Source organism: Pogona vitticeps, chromosome 5 (genome assembly GCF_051106095.1).
Source record: "Pogona vitticeps strain Pit_001003342236 chromosome 5, PviZW2.1, whole genome shotgun sequence".
Classification (NCBI taxonomy): domain Eukaryota; kingdom Metazoa; phylum Chordata; class Lepidosauria; order Squamata; family Agamidae; genus Pogona; species Pogona vitticeps.
This window is the reverse complement of record NC_135787.1, coordinates 75,827,957-75,840,410: the sequence shown is the minus strand read 5'-3', so window position 1 is coordinate 75,840,410 and position 12,454 is coordinate 75,827,957.

The following is a 12,454-nucleotide window of genomic DNA, read 5'->3' as shown; positions in this document are numbered from 1 at the left end:
TCCACTCATCCAGGTAAGGGTGAAGCTGATATATTCTCCACCGCTGTAAGAATGCACCCCGGTCATGGAGCACCCCCAAGCTGCGGACCCTGTCCTTTAGGGGGAGTGTAATCACATCTAGGGCAGGAAAATGGCCCTTTAACCTATCTGGCAGAGCACCTACCAGCAACATTTCCGACTTGTCTGGATTGAGCCTCAGTTTATTGACCCTCATCCAGGCCATTATTGAGTCCAGGCACGAGTTCAGTGACTGCCACACCTGGATTGGTAGAGAATGAGAGGTAGTGCTGGGTGCTGTCAGTGTACGTATTGTTGACTTCTCAGCCCAAACCTCCTAATGACCTCCCCCAGTGGTTTCATATAGATATTGAATAGCATAGGGGACAGTATAGAACCCAGAGGAACCCCATGACACAACCGCCATGGATCAGAGCCACTGTCCCCCAGCACCACATTCTGTACCCGATCAGCCAGGTAGGAGCAGAACCACCATAAAAGAGTGCCTCCCATTCCCATCCCAGCCAATCTGTCCAGAAGGACCCCATGGTCGATAGTGTCAAAAGCCACTGAGAGCTCCAGGAGTATCAACAGGGATGCATTCCCTGTGTCTCTCTCCTGGCAGCGGTCATCAAACAGGGCAACCAAGGCAGTCTCCATCCCATAACCCAGCCTGAAACCCGATTGAAATGGATCTAGATATTCTGTTTCATCCAGGAGAGCCTGGAGCTACTCAGCCACCACATGTTCCAACACTTTGCCCAGAAAAGGGAGGTTTGCCACTGGTTAATAGCTGATCACTAGACCTGGGTCCAGATTAGGCTTTTTTAGGTGTGGGCGAATCACTGCCTCCTTTAATGGGGTGAGGAAAACTCCCTTTCATAACGAGGAGTTGATAACCTCCAGGACCCAGGTGCGAACCCCACCCCCGGCAGATTCCTTTATTAGCCATGATGGGCAAGGATCGAGTTTCGTAGTGGTGGCATGAACCAATCCAAGTACCCTGTCCACATCTTCAGGTCGTAACAACTGAAACTCATCCAATAAATTATGACATTTAAGTCCGGAGCACTGGACACAACCATAGGCTCTGCATCAACAGTGGAGTCCAACTCTTTGTGAATCTGAGGAATATTTCCCTCAAAGTGTGTAACAAATTCATTACAGCAAGCCACTGAGCAGTCCAGGACCTCCACCGAACCATTAGGCTGTAGAAGGTCCCGGATCACTCAAAATAGCTCTGCTGGATGACACTCCGAGGATGCAATACGACTGGAGAAAATGCTGACATTTCGCCAGCCATATCACCACAGAGTAGGCCCAATAATGGGCTCTAAGCTGTGTTTGGTCATAGTCGCAGCGATATTTCCTCCATCTGCGTTCAAGCATTAAGATATAAAGATATACTTAAACAAGCAGTTTGCAGTTGTGTGTGTGTATTGAAAGGTTTTGTATAAAATAAAGAATTATATAACATTCAGGTAGAATGTTACCCATAGGCCTTAGGTGCCAATACAGGAAACCTATGGCCTATGGGTAAAATTCTACCTGAATGTTATATCATTCTTGATTTTATACAAAAATCTTCAATACATCATTTTGCTGCATGCATTTGCTTCCTTTAACTGATACTACAGTTCAAAGTCTGACTGATAAAACCCTTTAATATTTTTGTCACTGTTCAACAATCAACTTTATATGCAACTCATTTGGGACATTTTCCTGGACTGGCAGGTATGAATCTGACGAAGGGTGTGGGCATTTTCACAAGTAATCCCACTAGCCATCTCAAAACCCACTTCTAATAATGGTTTCTCATGAAATGAACCACAGTTAATATTAATGCAAACATAACATTGTATCATATCAGATCCATAAAAAGAGAGAGAGGAGAATTAATGCATGTGGAGAAACAAGGATAAAGATCGAACTAACCTATTGAGCATTTCCTAAGAAGAAGGGAGGGGATATTGTTTGGCACATGTTTTAATGCAAACCAACTTCTTTCTTACTTCCTGAATCAGAACACTGAAACCAGAACATGTTTATCCTTTGGCTTTTATGCATATATGTTATGCATATTTTGCAATACAACTCTTCTGTTTAAAAAAGCATGTAACGTGCATGCATTTGAAGAAATTGTATATAACAATTTATACATTGGGGGATCATGTACAAAAATGCATGCACTGAGGAAAACTACATACAAAAATGCATCCAAGTTTTTGTTTGGGCTTTTAAACAAAAATGTTTGCAACTGATGTGGAAATGGAACAGAACACATTTGTGTTTTTAAAAAATTCAAATATTGCAGAAAATAAAATAGACAGATTTGTCCAGCCCAAGAACTTTCAATTTTCTCATAGTTGTAGATTAGGAACATTATCTCCCTATATCAACTACCCCAAGAAAGAAGATTCTATAAATTCCAAATTACTGTGCACCACTCTTTGAAAACAAGGTTCCTGTTGCTGCAGTGGACAGGAGGGCATAACCAGAAATGATACTAGGCTGCTTGCAACTATAGCTAATGGAAATATTTATTTAAATCACAGCAAGTAAACAAGGAATAAGATTTGTGAAATGAAGGCACAGTGTAAAAGACATAAAAGGAAAATCAATGTATTTCTGACACAACACCATGCAAAAATGAAATGAAAAGTGTAAAGCAGAACAACTTGTATTAAAGTATCGGGAGAAATCAGAAATAGTTAGCCCTTTATGAGGCACTGTATTTGCCCCTAACCTTCCACCAGTCCTTTTGTTGAAACTCATTATGTTCCAGTTCTTTGGCTTAAAGATTGAAGAAGAAAAGAAAAGAAAAGCGTGCTGCTTAAGAAAGATGTATAGCTACCTATCCCAAGGAACAGGTTCTTGAAGAATCAGGGAAATGTGCAGGAAAATTGTTCCAGGAGAATCCAGATAGGAAAATCAGAAATTAAAATGTAAAATAGATTAGTGAAATCAGAGAGAGAGAGCGAAAGAGAATACAGTGGACCCTCGACTTACAGAACTAATCTGTACTGGAACGGTGGCTGCAGGTCAAAAAGTCTGTAGGTCGAGGCTCCATTGACCTATAATGCATTGAAAACTAATTAATCCGTAACCGGCCGTTTTTGTTCCATTTTTTTTTTCCAGTCTGTAGGTCGATGCTCTGGCTGTAAATCAAACCTAAATTTTGCGGCCAGAGAAGTCTGTAACTCGAAAAGTCTGTAAGTGGAGCCTTCTATAAGTCGAGGGTCCACTGTAAAAAGTAACAACAAGGGAGGTGTAGAATCAGTCCACCCCATTGTAAAAATTGAAGCTTCTCTGAAAATCAAGGCAAGCTAAGGCCTAAAGGCCCCAGAGCAGTCAAAATCTGCAAATTACATGAGGAAAAGTAAACTGAGAAGCATCTGCACATGCGTATGAAAGAATGTGAGGCTGAGGCTGAGACCCAAGCAACAATTGTTTCTTGCTCCACAGATGCCCCTAATTCTCTTGCATTTTGGCTAGCTTCTTTACCTTCACCCCTAAAATTCAGTTCTGTGTTGGTAGATGGCAAAACTGGGAGAAAAAGTGCATTGCTTTGCTTTATTTTATTCCTAGAAAGTTAATCACCCCTTTGTCCTGTGGTACATGTGACCATAGCATCTTATCAGGGTACACTCTGGGCCTGGTATTCGACCTTGTGCCCTGTCTATACTGTTTCATTGTCTTCCAGCTCAGCCGGAGCCTTGTTGCCACAGCAACAGTCTTTCTTGCTCATTCCATCATGCAAAAGTCCAGGCTGGAATGCATCCTCAGCCCTTTTTGCCAACAGGAAACAGTCAGTTGTGTTGTAGATAAAGCAAACCGAAGATTTCCTCAGTGCCATTTCATAGGCAGGCCATTCCATAGGTCAGTAGTCCATTCCATAGGTCATCCATCCATAGGTCAGTTCAGTCCATATGTTCACAGGCCTTTTGTTCAGTGTACCCTTGTAACATAAATGTAGGACCTGATTAACACTCTTGGCTGAATTAAAGAATAGAAAAGCGTATGACAAATGTTTTATCTCTCTATTTAACCAAGACTGGATCTTCCTCAGCTGTATCATGAATGAAAATTCAGCATAACAGAATCAAAAACACAGCTTTTCCACTATTTGCACAACTGAATCACTGGATTCAATGTGGGGGTTAGGAAACTGCAGCTAATGAACATTCCTGATTTCTCTTTGGTTAATACAGAAGTGAAGAAAACAGTTTGTGCATTTGTTTTATATGTTAGCAGAAATCTGGCTCTCAATCCTCAGTCCTCAAGAACATTTAACCATGTGAACGTAAGAATGGACATTTGACTCTTCAAGTATTCCCGGACGGCCCCCTCCATCGCAAACTGCTTGCAGATTGCAGCAACCTCTATTATTTTTAACCTACAGCCATGATGGATTGGCTTGGAAGTTCTTTTGCCACAAGCTCTAAAAGAAAGGTGAGGAAGGAGGTGGTGGGGACATAAATTTCCACTGGTGATAAGCTCACATCTGTTTTAAACTATAAAAATGGCAAAGCCATTGTGAAACCATCCAAAAGGCTCTCTCTTGGATGCCAAATAAGCACAGACCTGAAAAGCACATAAAGAAATAATTGAAAGACACTGGAGGGAAGCCAAGGGAATGTGGCTAATGTTTCACCTAATCTTTCTCTTTCTCTTTTCCTGTAACAGTTCTGGCCACATGACATGAGCTTCACGGCTTGATTGGACAGCTGCTCCTTGTACTGTTTGCACTGTCTGCTTGCCTGCTGGCAGGAGAACAGCAAAGCAAAACAAAGCATAGAAGCCCAAAGCTTCAAACACTCTGGGATGAACAAGAGTGTGGTGAATGAGAGGCTAGCAGAATTCACAGGGACAAGGGTCAAAGGTTGTCTCGGAGAACAAGCTTGGAGCGGTATTGGTTCAGCAGCACTGAAGTCTATGCCACTGCAGTACCAATATATGCAACTGAAATCGACGTGCTGCATGCTGAGGAAAGGGTAGAAACAATCAGCTGGCAGCTGAAATGCATGAAATGTCGTTGACAGGAATAATAGCAGGACTGTCAGGTGGCACTACTTCCAAGAGGAAATAAAGATATAGAGTGGAACAGCCTATGGTGGCAGAAACCTAACCCTGGCTGCTTTGGCCATGTGGTATTTAATTCAGAACACACATTCACTTTGACTTAAGCTAATTCGATGTATTTCTCGTAATTAAAATCAGTTTGGGAATCTGCACTTGAATATCAGTTCACCTTCTTGCACCTCAACAGCCCCTTTGTCACTTTCCTCACCTTGCTTATGCCTCCCCTTCACCCCGCCACTCTGCCCTTGGATTGCAACCCTTCCCATCTCCTTCCGCACTGGTCCCCCACCACCTCCCCCATACTCCCTGGTTGCCCGCAGCCTCTGCACCACTTTGTTCCAGTTGACAAAGCTGCCCTGAGTCTGTTGCTCCCTTTGGCTTCACCTCCGACATCTGCCTTAAAGGAGCATCAGATGTGAAATTGGGTTGGTGGGAATTTAAGGCCATGTTGCATTTGAGGCTTTGTCATCCATCCACCCGCCCTCATGCTGGCTGCTGCATTCCCCACGCCCCGGGGGATATGATAGTCTAACATAACTGTGGAAATTTAGGAGCCAGCAAAGAGATAAAGCAGGAAGGCACTTCCTTTCCCTTCACAAAGTGAAAATGCCAGAGAAATTAACAATATCGGGAACTTCTTCACTTTGCAAAGGAGGGAGGGAATGATTTTCCCTGGTTCCTCAATTTCAGCTATCCCCGTTTGGGGGGGGGGGTTGGAATTAAAAAATAAAGCAGCCAGCGCAAGGCAACAAATACAATTTATACCAACAGAGGCATTCACATATGCCAAACCAATGACAAATAAATCGAGTTTACATCCATGTTAAAATAAACAACTCTCTGCCAGCCCAATAAAATAACTCACTTCTGATTTTTTTTAAAAAAACACATGATTCCTGAGCAAACAAATCTACACTCCCATTTGTGTTGTGTAGCCAGGGTTTTTAAAATTTGATTTTATTTAGGAAACACTTGATTCAATAGCAGTTCTTCTTGCCAGTGTGACCGAGCTTTTATTCATGTAGCTGTAGACAGGAGACCCTGTCCAGGCATATAATTTCCTCATTAAATATTTTCTCTTAGAACAGCTTTGATACAGGTTCCCAGCAGCCAATTTCCATACAAAGCCAGCATCACTGAGCCATCCCATTCTTTGGCTTCCTTCCTACTTTGCTTCCCTGCTCCCTGTTAAATTGAACATGCAAACTGCTTCTCTCCTGTTTAGTAGGAGAAGAAAAGAGGGCGCAGGAGGAAAAAACAGAGGGGAATTAGCAGATCATAAAGAAGCTGCACTAGCATCTCACTGCCTCCTTTTGGTTTCTACGTACATCAGTACGTATCAGTCATGGAATGGAACCCCTACATTTTTCTTCAAATCCTCCAGTTGGTAACCCTCCAAATAGATGGTAATGTGTGGAGGAAACTGATGGTGCTTTATGAACTGACATTTTCTGGGTGTCTCTTTACTCCTCCCCTCCCCTCCAGCCATATGCATTTGTAACTAACCTGGCAAGCCAGAAATACCTATTCTCACAACAAAAGAAGCTTTTTAAAATATCTGCCCCAAGAATAATTATAGCTGTTCCAACATGGTAGAAACAAAAGGTTCTGTTGAAGCCCAAAGCTGAAAATAATGCTTATGTGGGGAGTCTGATATTTACAGCAGTGACCTGAAAAATATGTCGTTTTCATTTTTATTGCATTTCTTGGAATCCCACCAGGATCTCATTCTGTCCTATTTCTCTCTTGTATTTTCATTAAACATGATCCTTTGGATCATGTGTGCACAGTTTTCAGTGCACACTTTTTAAAATATTATCTTCTTTGCACAATTTCCCCATTAACTGACATATTGTTGTGTCCATTTGCAAACGAGCACATTTTGGGTTGTGCATCTTTGCATTCTTGTAATTTGAAACCGAAAAACATAAATTTGACCCTCACATTTTCTTCCCACCAATGAGAGTTTCACACACATCTAACCAAATACTGTATTTTTCGCTCCATAAGACGCACCTTTCCATAAGACGCACCAATTTTTTAGGAGAAGAAAACAGGAAAATATAATCTGTTTTCTTCGCTCCATAAGACGCACAGACTTTCCAACCCCCGGTTTTGTGGGGGAAAAGTGCGTCTTATGGTGCGAAAAATATGGTAAATCATTTTTTTAAAAAAATCATTCAATGCAAGTTTCTTTCCCATTCCTCCTTACTACTCTGCCTGCTGAAGGAAATGCTAAGGAAGTGGCATCATGGGCAGTGCCGCCATCCAGAGAAAAGTGCTGGGATAGGGATGGACAAAAAAAATGAGAGCGGAAATGACTTGCTCCAAATGCAATGGATGGGCCCTTGAAAGCTTTCGGAGCAGAAGTGAATCTCACATCTGATCTGAAAGCAGCAAGAGCGAAGAGGAATGAACTGCCAGAGGACAGGCCACCTGGCTTCCAGTGAGCCTTTTCCAGGGGAGTTGACCCACCTTCTCAAGAGGATTCCATCATCTTAAAACCACTGAATGGAGAAAACAAAGGGGAGGGGCAAGAAAGGTCTATAAGCATTTACAAATCCAGTAAACTCCAGTAGCCCCAATGACTCAGAATGGTTTCTCGAGATCAGTTCACAGCTTTAAGATTTAGATCACTGCATTCTGAGGGTAAAGGCAGGACCCACACCCCTCTGTTCCCTTCATAACACTCATGTTGGGATGGAAAGAAGAGCGTTTAAAAGTTGTCTTTTGAACTACAACACCCAGAATTCCCCACAGCCAGTAGGGTTGGTGGCCATGCTGGCTGGATGATTGGGGAAGTGGCCGTTTTTTTTGTGTTTTTTATTTGTTTATTTGTTTGTTTTTGTTGTTGTTTTACTAAGCTCTGCATTTGCCGGATATATTTGGTAGACTACTTGGATTGCTTAACTCTTTCCCAACTCAGTAATTCTCTAAAAATGCAGTCTCCATCGCTCTTCTCCACACATTGAGCCAGTTGAGGGGTGGAACATCTAACCAAGATAAGGAACCCTCAAGTCATCCTCACCCAACCTGGTGCTCTCTTGATGTGCTAGACTTAGAGGCTGCGTAGGTCTGAGTAAGACTGTTTTGTCTATCTTGCACAGTATTGTCTATTTTTATAAACCTGTCAGGAGAAGCGGAGATGGTCATTGGAGAGCTCAGATGAAACCTGGGCCATTTCACACTGTGAGGCTCCCTCGTTAGTATTTGAGAAGAGGGGTAGAAGTATTTTTAATGTAAGGAATGGCATGTAGAAATTATTTTTTTCATAGAATGCATGACAGCCATGCACTCTCACCTGAGGTGACACTACCTTGTGAGGTCCTTTCATGGCTATATGGCCCTGCTGCCCCTCTCCTTGTAGGACCTCAGGCAATGACCTTTTATTTGATTCACTAACTGGAGCAAATCTTGGGAAACTTGTTCTTGGACTACATCTTCTAGTCTAAAGCAAAAAATTTCCAAGCACATATGTTTATATATCCCAGTTTGAAGCTGGGACATCTGGTATCCATGGATTATATCAGCTTGCCCCAAAGCAAAGCAGGAAACAATGAATAATTATTGATCACACCAATCATAGTGAGAGCACGGAATCAATGGGAGCTAGGTAAGTGAGTACATATATGTTTCATTAGCTGAAATGCTATTGTTTAGTGTGGCAAATCACAACTAGAGTAGGTGCATTGAATCAGTGGCCATTTGGTGAGTTAACTCCTCCATAAATTCCTTTGATTCAACAGTCCTACTCTAGTTGCAACATACTATGCTAAGCAACAAGATTTCAGTCTTTTGTTGGGACTAATGATTAGATTTAGGCCCGAGGCAGCAGTGTCCTGACAAAGGAGACAGACGAGCCTTCCTTGACAGAAAAGATAGGCAAATATAAGTTCATCTGCACATTTTTTTAAGGTAGGGAAAAGCCAGTTTGGATAGTTTGCAATTTTTCCCATGGTTGTTGAAAGTCCAATGAAAACGATGAAATGCTGAAGAACAGGAAATTCTTGTGGTCTTGAGGGTCTTGTGGTCTTCCTGGAGAAGGTTAAGTAGAAGCCAGCACTAGAAATCCCCCCCTCAATGTTAAGCATTCTGAATTAAATGAGAATCTGTTTGTATAAAATGGCCAGCCAACTGTTGTAGATTAAGGCTAGCAATACATGTGATGGTGACACATTTTAAATCTAAGTGTTCTCTTACCATGCATATAACGGAGAGAATGAGTCTAAATTTAAGAGCCAAGGGACCATTTAAGAAGAATGAAGAGAGTGGATCTCTTTCCAGGGTATACTCTTTATCTGCCCACAGATTTTTATCCTCACATTTCTACCCATTCAGCCCATTTGTTGTGACTGCAGAGAAAAACACCAGGGGGGGTGTGGTTTAGCAGTCAATGTACAACAGAGAATATAAAGAAATTAGCCTGGGGGAGGGGGGAGTTCTGCCCCACATGACTCTCCATATGGTAGTCAGAGGGAAAAATGCTAGAGAAAGAGGTGTGTATGCCTGTGGGTGACTGCTTGTGTGAACCACTTTGGGCAGGTACAGTACAATACATCTGGTGCTCATCAGCATCTGCACACGCTAGCAGCCAGAATGTGGCACCTTTTCACAATGCTCTCATGCACCTGCATAGCTATTTGAGTATGGCATGGATCCGGAAAGGGCTGTTTCTAAAGCACGGAAAGGCAATGTGTGGCTCTCCAATTGTTCTTGAGCTATAGCTACAACTCCCTTCAGCAATTCAGCTATACCCAGTCAGCATATGAAGGAAAGGGAAGTTGCAGCCCCACCACATCAAAAGGGCCACACGTTCACCATCTCTACTTTGGAAGAATAAACAAATTCTGGGTAGTGCTTTCAAGCAATTTATCAGAGATGGAGAGACCGAGGGACCTATAACTATACAGAACACTAATTTTGGGGACCGCTTGTTTCATTTATTTTTATGTATTTCTACTAGCATCACTCAAAAAGTTCTCTGTGATTTTTCCTTAGTTAGTAGCTCATACATTTCAGTAAAGCATGCTGCAGTACACATCCAATCTGAGCTAATGAGAGAAAGCTGGGATTACAATCTGTAGTTATCCACATCTTTTAGAGATGGCAGATGCTCTCATATTCGCTATTTGGCTCCTACTCATACAGCTAACATCTTTTTCTTCTCTCTCCAGCCAGTTATCACTTTGTAAGTACCTTTGTGGGAAAGAATAGAAGTTGAAAGGATAAAAGTTAGAGTCCCACACAGGTCAAAGAAGCCACTTCCTCCATTGTTTCCCTTCAAAATTAATTTCCAAACAGCCAAGGAAAGACTTGATGCATCTTGGTGCCGTGTATCAGTTACGGGGTTTTCTCAAAGCAGGCTGTTCTCCTGATTAACCCATCTGGTATTGAGCCAGAATTCTCAGGAACACAAAAAGAAGGTTCAAGTTCAGTAAAGATGAGTCATCCTTTCATCCTGAAAATTAAGCCCCAATCCTATTTGAGAATTCTCCGCTGCACGCATGCATCACATTTCTGTGCGGAATTAAAGCTTGTCCTGTGCCAAGGTTTTTTTCTTGGAATTCTATGGGCTGCTTCATACATCAAACATAATTTTTTTTTAGCACAGAACTCAGGTGATTTTTGGTTTTCAAGAATTATTAATAATATAAACTTCCATAACAGTTCATAAGAGGGATAAGATTGTGTTCCGTTTCTTAGTTTCTCATTCCAGTACATAACAAATATTGCTCATCACTGATTACATTTATGTGTACCTTGCAAATAACTTCTTTGCGCCCTCAGATAATATGTCAATTTATATAACAAGGCAGTGTTAAACAAGTCCTTTACATGGGGGGGGTGTCTTTTTCTTCCAGTTTGTTGTTATAGCCCCCTTGATAGCAACAAGAAGACTTGAAACCAGTTCACTAACCAATCCTTTCATACAACCCAGCTGAGTTACCCTCACATCCAGTGGTATACTACTATGTAATAAAGATGAGCATGAACTTTGGTTTGGAACTTTGTACCAGTTTGTAGGCGAGGTACCACAAACACCACATGTTGCCTTTCCCCACCTCCCCAGACAATGCCCCACTCACCAGCTGGTGTACACTTCTGTTCTTCTCTTTGACTGTCTCAAGCAGGAGCGTGAGCTTGCCTGTTCCACCTCCTTGCCTGAGTGGGTAATCAGCCAAGGAGGCAGGGCAGGGAAACTGTGGTGCCACGCTTACAAACCGGCACAAACCTCTGAAGTGAGGTTCATACTCATCTCTACTGTGTAACATATCATTAATAAACACCATCACAACATGTCAAAAATGTATTTTCAAATTAAACCAAGATACATGTGATATTTCTACATGCATCTCTAGCATTTCTCCAACAATGTTTTATATAATAAGTGCTAATTTTTAAGGTGTGAGACCATTAAAATATTTACAAAAATTATCTTGAAAACTCATTGAAAATCTTTGAATTGCATTTTCCCAAATCAATGTCCATTTTGTTAAACTAATATTCAATTACAAATCTTTCCCCCTCTTTATCATATAACTTAAAGGAGTAGAATCTGATTCTAAGAACAGTGAATAAATCTGACTTACTACTCTTCCAAGCCATACACTTTTCAGTTATTATTAACTCAAATAAGGTTTTTCATCTAAGCTCTTCACATTTTTATAGCAAAGTAGTCACTACTTTGTAATGTTAAAAAGCTGAAAGATCTGGGACCTACTCGCTTTGAACTTTTTCATAATTTTCTTACAATTTAAGATCTACTGATGGTCGATTAACATTTCCAGTGTATTCAATTCCCCTTTTCCCCAAATGATAAAATCAGTTAAGGAAAATAAATCATGAAATTGTTCATTATACAAAATGGACATTAAAGTGATAGGCTGTGGCTTAACAAACATCTAATTTTATATCATGTTGATAATACGGAGCCTTTTACCACATTGTTTACTATAAATCCACTTTTATGAGACCAGATTAAATCTCAGTATTAAACTTTTATTTAGTGTCAGTTCCAATACTTATACTGTGTATCTTTATCCATTTGATATCACTTCTTAATTCTGTCATCACAACTAAGATGTTTTAAGAGTACACAAATAAGCTGGACGTATCTTCCCACTTGAAAAACAAAATGTTATACAAATATTTAATGTATTACATTATAAACATAAAAATAAATCATATTTTAAATTTGTGTGGTTGAAGTATGTAGAATTGTATTTACTCTAATACAGTTATTAAAATATAACAAAAATATTATTTTTACAAAAATTTTAGGTATAACATTTCTAAAATACATAGATACAGGATGGCAGATATCTTTGAAGAAGAATCCTGTGATGAAAAACCTCCAGTTTTAGAAACGATTGTG